The sequence below is a fragment of the Cetorhinus maximus genome, chromosome 7 (genome assembly GCF_964194155.1).
Source record: "Cetorhinus maximus chromosome 7, sCetMax3.hap1.1, whole genome shotgun sequence".
Taxonomy (NCBI): domain Eukaryota; kingdom Metazoa; phylum Chordata; class Chondrichthyes; order Lamniformes; family Cetorhinidae; genus Cetorhinus; species Cetorhinus maximus.
The window spans coordinates 74,361,817-74,373,902 of NC_135885.1; positions in this window are offsets into that span (position 1 = coordinate 74,361,817).

The window sequence follows — 12,086 nt, forward strand, 5'->3', positions numbered from 1 at the left end:
GATTTTACAGGGTTGACTAGGGAAGGTGCCTGTGTTGTTTCCAGTGCCTAGCTGATCCATCCAGTTTTATTCTTATTTGACTTTTCTGTACCAGTTTGATAGAATTGAATGACTTGCTAGTTAATTTCAGGGGGCAGTTAAGAGACCACATTGTTGTGGGTCTGGAGTCACATGTAGGCATATTTCCTTCCCAAAGGATATTAGTGAAGCAGGTGGGTTTTCAATAATAATCTGTAAGCTTCATGATCATTATTAATCAAACTAGCATTTTATTCTAGATTTATGAATTAATTGAGTTTAATTTCCTTCAGCTGCCACTGTGGGATTTGAATTCCCATCTCTAGGATATTGGTCCTAGCCCCTGACTTACTAGTCAAGTAACATTACCACAATGCTACCACTACTGTTCCCCTGGGACTTCCAAAAGTTGTGTTGCCTGTCTGCTACCAGGGTTAAAGGCATTTCCTTACAGCTGAGAAGAACTGGAAAAGAGGAAGAATCCAGTTGTGTTGGTCCACATTGGAACCAGCAACCTAAAGGTAGAACTAGGAATGATGTTCGGCTGAGAGAGCTCAAGGAGTAAGTAAAAAAAGCTGGATTTAACATGAGCCATGTACCAATGGGCAGAGGGAAAACAGATTAGAAAGTTAAATGTGTAGCTGAAGGAGCAGTGTGGGAGGTAGGGGTTTCAGTTCATGGGCCACTAGCACCAATACTGGGGAAAGGTAGAACTGTTCTTTGGGGTGGGCACCATGTAAACTGGGCTGGCACTAGTGTCCTGGAGAATTTAAAAACTGGAGCAATAGACAGGGCTTTAAACTAATAAAGTGAGGGTGGGAGGATTCAGAGAAGGCTAAATTCAAAAACTGCTCTGTTCTATTCAGAAGCTAAAGGCACTATATCTGAATGCCCGAAGCATTCACAACAAATTAGAAGAATTAATGATACATGTGGGAATTAATAGGTTCGATCTAATAGTCATTATTGGAAACATGGGGCAGAATTTTACGCCCCGTGGGCGGGCATGTGCCCAACCTGATCCGGAGTAAAATAGTGTGCGATGACATTGAGCGAGCATCCCAAAGTCATTGCGCACTCTTGTGATATTTTGATTGGCGGGTGCACGCAAGAGTTGGGAGTATGCCCACTGACAATTAAGAGGCCAATTAAGGCCATTAATCGATTAATTTAATTCTATTTTTCGCTGCCCGGCCAACCTTACGGTTGGCGGGCAGGTGAATAGGCCAGGCAGCCTTTGCATTTTTGAGGAAACCTCATCCACGGGTGGGAGGAGGTTTCCAACAATAATTTTTAAACATTTTTGAAACATCATTTTGGGGAACATGTTTCCCTTATTTTTAAAATCTTTATTTTTCATTTTAAAATTCTTCAGCTCCCTGAGGCAGTCCTGTGCTTTCAGGGAGCTTTCAGTATTCGCTGTCCCGTGCATGCGCATACTTCAGCGCTCGTACTCCTCTCGCCCCCACCCTGGCAGCACTGAGGCTCTCAGCGTGCGTTTCACACAGGCTAGCCGTTAATTGGCCAGCCAGCGTGAAATCGCGGTCAGAGCCCAATCGTTTCGCGGCTGTTCCTGGGCCCGCCTGCCGCGCCTGCCTGATGAAAGGAAAATCCTGCCCATGGTTGCAAAGTGACCAAGGTTGGGAACTGAATATTCCCTGGACATTTTCCTTTTCTATTTTCTGAAAGTTGACGTAGCTCTGATAACGAAGAATGGAATAAAGACAGTAGAGAGAAAACATATTAGCTCCAAAAAAAATAAAGAATTAGAATCAGTTTGGGTGAAGCTCAGAATCATCAAGGGACAGAAAATGGTTGTGGGAGTGATTTATGGGCCTCCTAACAATAGTGTAGGACACAATATAAATCAGGAAGTTAGAAGCACCTGTTATAAGGGTAACACAGTAATCATGGGGAAACACAAATTTTCATGAAGACTGGGCAAACTAAATTTTTATTAATAATATGGAAATAGATTTCTAAATCAATTTGTCATGTCAAGGAACAAACTGGGGGACAGGCAGGCTATTGTTATGACCAGGTTAACAGGGGTGAACTGACTCCTCTCTTTGTCCCACTCCTAAGTTAGTTATAACAGAGTTTGAATTTAAAATGGAGGTAATATTGTCAATTTAATATATTTAACTGTGTATAGCTCGGTGGAAGAAATAAGCCAGCCAAGTTCCTTAAGTTAACAAGTAAATAATTTTATTGCTAAAACTCACTCAGGTAAAGATGCAGAAATTATTAACAAAAAGTTTAAAAGGTACAATATGTCCAACTACCCATTAATACAAAAGCAACACAAACACACACACAGTTCCCCCCATAGATAGAAAAATCGATAAGGCAGAACCAGTGGATGTATTTGGATTTTCAAAAAATAATTTGATAAGGTGCCACATAAGACGTTTTTACACAAAATTGGGACTCATGGAACTAGGGGTGATGTATTAGCATGGATTGGCTAATGGACACAAACAGTAGGAATAAACAACTGAGATCAAGAACACAAGGTCAGTGCTCCTCCATGTTGAGGTCAACAATTTAGGATGGAGCTGAAGAATTCCTTCACTCAAACGGCTGTGAATTTTTAGAATTTTCTATCCCAGAGAGAGGTGGATGCTCAGTTGTTGAGGATATTCAGGGTAGAGGTTGATAGATTTTTTTGTAATAGAGAATTAAAAGATACAGGGATAGCGCAGAAGGTGGATCTCAGATTGATCAGCCATGATCTTGCTGATTGGCAGAACATGTTTTAAGGAGTAGATGGTCCACTCCAACTCCTATTTCTTATTTTCTTAACACAAGATGTCTGAAAGCCTTGCCTTGGTCGCTCAATGAATCAATGAAATGAGCCAAGTGCATTTGGAAATACAGATGGGCCATGAGAGGGAAGATGGAGAAGGGGCACATGGCAATGTTGATTCTTCAGAAGGTGCTCCCACTGCTTTTCCATTTCACCCCTCTCCATCCCTCATTGAGCCAACATGCAGCCCTGCTCCAATGACAGAGGCTGCCACTGAGCAGGTGCAGGTGGGGCAGTATTTGGCAAGGCCCTCAAAGGCTCCAAAACCTAGAGGATGTCCATCGTGGGCATCTCATTTGCTATAACAGGAGATTGAACAGCCTATTTTCTAGGTCTGACAGCATCTGTGGAGAGGAACACAGTTAACGTTTCAAGTTCATATGACCCTTCAACAAAACTAAGGAAAAATAGAAGAGGTGAAATATAAGCTGGTTTAAGGGGTTGGGACAGGTAGAGCTGGATAGAGGGCCAGTGATAGGTGGAGATAACCAAAAGATATCTTGGACAAAAGGACAAAGAGGTGTTGAAGCTGGTGATATTATCTAAGGAATGTGATAATAAAGGTACAGATAGCCCTAGTGGGGGTGGGGTGGGGGGAAGGGATCGAAATAGGCTAAAAGGCAGAGATAAAACAATGGATGGAAATACATTTAAAAGTAATGGAAATAGGTGGGAAAAGAAAAATCTATATAAATTATTGGAAAAAAGGGGGATTGGAAAGGGGGTGGGGATGGAGGAGAGAGTTCATGATCTAAAATTGTTGAACTCAATATTCAGTCCGGAAGGCTGTAAAGTGCCTAGTCGGAAGATGAGGTGCTGTGGGCTACTAATTGGGCTCCTCATTCTCCTGCCCTCCATTTTGTCACATGCCTCTCTCACCCTGATGTTACCTTCAGATGGCTGGAATGATCAGTTTTATGAGGAAGAAAGGATATGAATGTGACAGTCAGATTTTTGAGTCTTGGAAATGAAATGCTTTGGGGAGGGACGCAGGATTCCTGATGGCACCATCAGATGGCTTCACACACACAGATTAAGTGTATGAGGCCGCCATGGGCTTCTTTGACAGCCAGATGAACAGCTGCAGGCACTACTGACCACATCTGGTTACTCATCTCCCTCAAACGGTAATTGGTCTGCACCTTGCTCTTCCGGTAGCACAATGCAGGACTGTGAAGGACAGAGCAGAGCATAACCATTCTGGAAACCCTTGATGGGGCCTACTGAAGGGCACCCTCTAGATCGGTCATGGCACCTGAACTGCATCTTCAGCTGCTAAATGGCTTGCTCTATTATTGCCTTTGTGGTTATGTGGCTCCAGATGCATTTCTCCTCTTGTTCACTGATAAGGTTTTACAGGAGTCATCAGCCAGGTCATCAGGAGGCAGCCCTCGTCTAAAAAGTAGTGAGATGCTGACGCTGTGTAGAGGAGTAAAAACCTGTTGGAGTTTCACTACTACAGAATGAATGAATCACGGCAGTTCCCAGGATATCTTGCACAGATATACACAATCAATGGACATAAACAACCTGAAAATTGAGGAAGTGCAATAGATTGATGAACATTCCTGACTAATTTGAGGGCATCTTGATTGCCATTTTGTTACGACCAGGATGGGAGGAGTATGCGAATTATCAAGCCCCCACTGCGCCACAGGCTGTACCATTAATTTAAATGTTTAATTTTCTCACTGAAATGGACAAATGTGTACCTATATCTCTAGTACCCAGAAGAAAAGAGACTCTGACCAGGCTTCTTTCAAAAACTCAGAATGACAAATTTATTTCTAAATAAAAAAATTTAAAATAAAAATAAAAAAACCGCTGGTCCCAGTGGATGCCTGGAAGTTCTCATCTCTGGTCTCAGCTTTGCAGGTCCAAATATGGAGTAGTTACACTCAGTTGAGTGTTCTCTAGCTACAGGTTGAAAGCCACATAATTTTAGGCAAGGTAGAGAGAGGGAGCCAGTCATGGTAGCCTCCCTTTCTCAGCTTGTTCTCCGAGACTGCCTTCAAAATAAGCAGTTTCACAACTTTTTTCCTCTCTTGCATGAGATTGCCTTTTTGTCTCCCAGCTTCATTAATTAAAGAGCTTTGCAGTTCAACACAAACAAACAACTCCTTCTCAAGAACTACATAGGTCAGGTGATTTCTTGGAAGAGGCCTGCTTGTTGACAGTTCCAAGGTGAATTTATGACCTTGAAAAAAAATCCCAGGTTAGCGTCCAGATGACCAGATCATGCCAGGTCCTTCCATTTTGTAAAAGAAAACTTCAGTCTGGAGAGATATGATTCTAACATGCCTCCACTCTTTAGAGATGAAACACCATTTTCAAATGTTTTGCCTTGTAAAGTATACAGAAAAAGATATGTACAACATATAAACAGAATTCAAACATGCACTCAGCCATTCGCTTCTTATACAGAATCTGTTCAGTTTTTTTACTTTCTTGCTTTCCAGACAATTATAAACAATTTACATTCTTGATAAGGCATCAGCAATTATATTATCTTTTCCAGCAACATGAACAATCTTCAAGTTATAAGGTTATATTAGCAAGCTCCATCGGAATAGTCTGTCATTCTGAGTCTTAAACTTTTCCACAAATGTCAAAGGGTTATGGTCAGTATATACTAATGTTTCTTTACAGCCATGATGGACATATACCTCAAAATGCTTAAGAGCCAGTAACAATCCTAGAGTTTCCTTTTCTACTGTAGGGTATCTCTTGTAAACTATTAAATTGGCATCAAAAAAGTACCCCAGTGGCTTCTCTATGCCTGATTCATCTTCTTGGAATAAGACTGCACTCAGCCCCAAGTCACTAGCATCGACTGCCAGCTTGAAGGGTTTAGCAAAATTAGGGATGGCTAATACTGGTTCATTAGTTAGAATCATCTTCAGCTTCTCAAAAGCTGTCTGGCACTCTCTTGACCATTCCACCTTTGATTTCTTTTGCAATAAATCTATTAGTGGAGCCTCTATTGTGCTGAAGTTTGGCACAAATTTACGACAGAAACTGCACATCCCTAAAAATCTGATGATTTCCTGTTTAGTTTTAGGGACAGGGAATCCTATCAAAGACTGTACCTTCGCAGATTTTGGCAAGACTTGTCCCTGCCCTACAATATGCCCTAAATAAGTTACTCGCGCTTTCGCAAACTCACTTTTTGCCAGGTTTATTACTAGAGTTGCTGACTGTAATAGTTTAAATAAGGCTTCCAATTGTTTTAAATGGTCTTTACATGTGTTGCTATAAACCAATACATCTTCCAAGTAAACTACACAGTTAGGAACGTTAGTGATCACCTGATTCATTAGTCTTTGAAAAGTGGCTGGAGCATTTTTTAGTCCAAATGGCATTATCTGACATTGGCATAGACCATTTGGCATGACAAAAGCCAATAACTCAGGATGTTAAAGGTACTTGCCTGTATCGTTTCAACAAATCTAACTTAGTAAGGAACATGGCACTGCCAAACCTGTTAATACAATCTTCTATACGAGGGATTGGGTAAGAATCTGCTTTTGTTACCGGATTAACCTTTCCATAGTTTATGCAGAGTCTGGTTGACCCATTAGGTTTAGCCACTAACACTACAGGAGAACACCAACTGCTTTGACTAGGCTCAGTTAGGTGATTTCTAACATGTACTGAATTTCTGATGTCACTTCTGATTGCTTCTCCAGACTTTACCCATTAGGATGTTGCTTTATAGGAGAAAATTCTCCTACATTCACATCATGTGTGGCTAAAGTTGTAGACCCTGTGTTATCCCTACAGATTCCTTTAAATTCTATAAGTATCCTCATTAGATCCTTTCTTTTCCTATCTCTAAGTATGAAAATATGGTATCTAACTGTTCTAATATTTCAGTGTTAGCTAATCGGATAGTAGGGTTCAGTTTGTGAACTTATCACTTCTACCTCACTCACTGTCTCTTTCATCCTCCACTATGCATACAACCTGACATACCTCCTCTTTCCCTTCTTCCTCTCTACGATAGTATCGTTTCAACATATTGCTACGACACAGCCAATTCTTTTTCCTACGATCTGGTGTATTTATCAAATAATTTACTTTACTAACCCTCTTAATTACCTGGTATGGACCACTGAACTGTGCTTTCAGAGGTCCCCCCTGTATGGGCAATAATACTAACACTTCATCCCCTGGTTGCAATGTTTGGGTCACAGCTTGCCTATCTGCCCATTCTTTCATCTATGTTTGAGAAATTTTTAATATGTTCTTGAGATACTTTGCAGACTCCTGTGAGCCGTTCCTGGAACACAGACACATAATCTAACATAGAGGATTCGCCCTTCTCTCCTAAAATCTTTTCTTTAATTCATTTGACGAATTTGATTAATTTCAGAGGTCCTTTTATCTCATGCCCATAAATTAATTCAAAGAGGCTAAAACCAGTAGATTCATTTGCTGAATCTCAGGTAGCAAATAAAAGAAAATCCAGTCCTTTGTCCTGATCATGGGGATATTCATGACAATATGCTTTATCATTGAGAGTTTGGTGGTACCGCTCTAAAGCTCCTTGTGTTTGTGGATGATATGCTGTGGACTTTAATTGTTTTATACCCAAACTCATCATTATGTTCTGAAAAATTTTAGACATAAAATTGGAACCTTGATTCAAATGGATCTCTACCGGTAATCCATATCGAGTAAAAAATTGGGTTAACTTCTCTACCACTACTTTAGCCATAATGACCCTTAAAGGGATGCTCTCTGGAAATCGAGTTGTCATAACCATAATATTAAGGATATACCGGTGTCCTGCTTTCGTTTTTGGTAACGGTCCCACACAGTCCACTAACACCTTACCAAATGGTTCCTCAAAAACTGGTATAAGAATTAAGGGTGCTGGTTTGATTGCATGTTGTGGTTTTCCTATCATCTGGCACGTATAGCACATTGCACAAAACTGTACCACGTCCTTGAGAAGACCTGGCCAGTAAAACTGCCAGGTTATCCGCGCTCAAGTTTTCTGTATGCATACATGTCATGTCATAGGAATTTCATGTGCTATTTGTAATATCTCTTTACGATATTTGGGCAGTGCCACTATCTGATGAACAAGCGTCCACTCCTCATCTACAGTTCTTTGAGAAGGTCTCCACTTCCTCATTAGAATTCCATTTCTAACATAATAACATTCTAGAACTGCCTTAGCCTCAGCTTCAGTTTGGGCTATCTTACTTAATTATGGATCAGCTTGTTGAGCTCAACTAGAGAAGATTTGTTAAACATCTCTTTCGGTTTATCTAATTTTATAAAGAAAGTTTCAGCTGGCCAAATACCAGTCTGTGGTACCACTTTGACCTTTGATAATGGACTTTGCTTAGTCATTGTTTGGGTTATCATACACATAGGAAGAATTCCTGGGACGTTTTCCTGTAACTGCTCTGTCTCTTTAACCTCATTAACTATGGGAGAAGCTTTACCTTCACTCCAGCTAAATCTTTTCCCAGGAGTAAATTAACTCCATTTACAAGTAACTGCTGAACAACCCCTATTGTCACACTCCCAAGTGTACCCGGTACAAATGTATGGGTATATATTCCTCACCAATATCATTGACTAAAACCTTGGCTTTTAATGTGCTCCCTGGTGAAAAAGTTATGCCTTTCCCCAGCAAAAGAGTTTGAGTAGCTCCTGTATCACTAAGTATGATTATAGGTTTAGCTGTCTCATTTGAGGGATAAGGGGTTATTGATCCCCACCTTGACAAAAATTCTTTATAACTCTCATGCATCTCATTCACCTCTCCTGAACTCACAGCAGTGTTCACACTCAGTTTCACAGATGCAGTTAACACTACAACTTGATCTGTTGTACTTTCGGTCAGGGCTCCTTTCCCTGATAAGTCCCATTGATTAACCACGCAACTTCCAGCAATCACAACAAACATATCCCACCTTATTACAATGGAAACACCTAGGCTTTCAAATATCACTTCCACCCTCAGCACCTTCCTTTCTGGCCTGAGAAGTTTTCAGGGTATTCCCAGCGTCCCTTCTCTTCCCTGGCTACTTGCCTTCCTTTCACCTTCCTTCCTTCTATTCTTCTTGGGTTTGTGGGGATGCTGGAAAAATGGTTTAGATTTATGGACCAGCTCATAATCGTCAGCCATCCCCACTGCTTGTCTGGGGGGGGGGGCAGGGCCCGGTCGCCGATGTGGGATGGCATCGGGTGGAACTCCCGACGTCACCCTGCGTCATTTCTATTTTCAGGTCGGCGGGGGCACAGCCGAATCAGCTGTGAGCCCGCCGACCTGTCAACAGCCAATTGAGGCCATTTTAAAAAAAAATCAAGTAGTTAATGGGCCTGCCCGTCCAACCTTAAGGTTGGCAGGTAGGCAGGCCGGGAGCCCTGGCAGGCTTGAGGAAAAGCATGAAACCTCATCCATGGGCGGGATGAGGTTTCATGAAGGTTTTTAAAAATTTAACAAAAGTTTGAATAAAAGTGATGGACATGTCCCAACTCATGTGACAGTGTCACATGAGGGGACGTCAGGGAAATTTTATTTTTGTGCATTGACCATTTTTGAATTTGGCACCAATCTCCCTGAGGCAGCACTTAGCCTCAGGGAGATGCGTGCGCTCTTTTGTGCACATGCGTGAAAGAGCACACTCCCGGCTTAGGGAACTCCCCCACCATCCCCTCCGCCCACACAGGGGGTGCATAGTGCTTCCTGGCAGATGTCACACTGGGCGGGCCTTTACTGGTCCGCCCATGTAAAATGGCGACGCACCCCCAATCGGGGGCGCCGTTTGGAGGCGCAGCTGCATGCGCCCACTCCTGCACTCCACCCCCCACCCCCGTCAATTCTTCCCTAATTTAAAAATTTCTGCCTGTATGCCTCAGGGACTAACTTCATATGCACTAAGAATAGTTTTTTTTACTGCATCATAATCCACAGGAAGCTCTTCTGAAAGTGAAGCATAAACCTCATGAGCTCTACCCATCAACCTACTCTATAAGAGCAATGCCCAGATTTCTCTTGGCCACTTCATTTGCTTAACTACTTCTCAGACGAAATACAGAATGCCTCTTCATCCCTTTCCTCAAATTGTGGGAGGGTTTTTAAACACCTACCCACTAGGCTTTGGGTTGGAGGATTTTTCATCATCAGAACCTTCCTCGGGATCTGAGGCTTTTTTTTTAAAGAAGGTCCATCCTTTTAAGTTGGTATTCCCTTTTTCATTCATTCTCTCTCTCCTTTGCCTCTCTTTCTTTATCGTCCTCCCTTGCCTGAAATTCCAGTTACAGCTTCCTAAATGCTCTCTCTTTTCTTTACTTTCACCTCAAGATTTTTTCAGTTCCTTTTCATATTCAAGTTGCTTCATTCTTAACTGGATCTTAGCTAAGTCAATCTACTCACCCCCTGGGGAATGTGGTCTCTCTGGTATCCCTTCTAATTTCAAATGCTGCACTACTATTTCAACTAGGTCGGCTTTCCTCGGCCCTTCAGGTAATTTTAACACTAGCTTATCCACCAATTCCATAAGTTTACTCTTGGTTAATTTCTGTAAACCAGTCAGGGTTACAATTTCAAAAATACCTGGAAAAACTTAGCAGGTCTAGCAGCATCTGTGGAAGGGAGCACAGTTAACGTTTCGAGCCCGCATGACTCTTCAACAGAACTAAGGAAAAATAGAAAAGGGGTGAAATATAAGCTGGTTTAAGGGGGGGTGGGACAAGTAGAGCTGGATAGAGGGCCAGTGATAGGTGGAGATAACCAAAAGATGTCACAGACAAAAGGACAAAGAGGTGTTGAAGGTGGTGATATTATCTAAAGGAATGTGCTAATTAAGGGTAGAAAGCAGGACAAGTAAGGTACAGATAGTCCTAGTGGGGGTGGGGTGGGGTGAAGGAATTGAAAAAGGCTAAAAGGTAGAGATAAAACAATGGATGGAAATACATTTAAAAATAATGGAAATAGGTGGGAAAAGAAAAATCTATATAAATAATTGGAAAAAAAAACAAAAAGGGGGAAAAATCAGAAAGGGGTTGGGGATGGAGGAGAGAGTTCATGATCTCTCACACCTTCTTCTCCCTCCCAGAAACATGATAAGGTCCCCCTTGTCCTCACTTATCACCCCACCAGCCTCCGCATTCAAAGGATCATCCTCCGCCATTTCCAGCATGATGACACCACCAAACACATCTTCCCTTCACGCCCCCTGGCGGCATTCCATAGGGATCGTACCCTCCGTGACACCCTGGTCTACTCCTCCATCACCCCCTACACCTCAACCCCCTCCCACGGCACCTTCCCATGCAACCGCAGAAGATGCAATACCTGCCCCTTTACTTCCCCTCTCCTCACCGTCCAAGGGCCCAAACACTCATTTCAAGTGAAGCAGCATTTCACCTGTACTTCCCTTAACTTAGTCTATTGCATTCGTTGCTCCCGATGCGGTTTCCTCTACATTGGAGAGACCAAACGCAGACTGGGTGACCGCTTTGCGGAACACCTTCGTTCTGTCCGCAAGCATTACCCAAACCTCCCTGTCACTTGCCATTTCAACACTCCACCCTGCTCTCATGCCCACATGTCCGTCCTTGGCTTGCTGCATTGTTCCAGTGAAGCTCAACGCAAACTGGAGGAGCAGCACCTCATCTTCCGACTCAGCACTTTAATTTAAATGTTTAATTTTCTCACCGAAATGGCCAATTGTGTACCCATACCTCCAGTACCCAGAAGAAAAGAGATTCTGACAGGCTTCTTAAAAATAATCATTGAGTTTTTGAAAAACAAAACTTTTTAACAAGTTGCAAGTAGTGGTTAACTTACAGTTGTAATTGCAAAGTATAACTATCTCTTCCTAAAGAATTCCCCTAGCGCACACAGACAAACAAAGGACAGGGTCTTTCTGGGCTTTGGAGGATGGACGTTATAAAATGAAGGATAAAGTCCATAGGGCCCGATGCTGCCGACCCGGAGTTCTCTCATGTGAGGATGGGCCGCTGGTCCTGGTGGATGCCTGAAAGTTCTCATCTCTGGTCTCAGCTTTGCAAGTCCAAATGCAGACAAGTCACACTCAGATGAGTGTTCTTTAGCTACAGGTTGATAGCCACACAATTTTAGGCAAGATAGAGAGAGGGAGCCAGTCAGAGTAGCCTGTCTTTCTCAGCTTGTGCTCCAAGACTGCCTTCAAAACAAGCAGGTTCACAACTTTTTTCCTCTCTTGCATGAGATTTCTTTTTGGTCTCCCAGCTTCATTAATTAAAGTGCTTT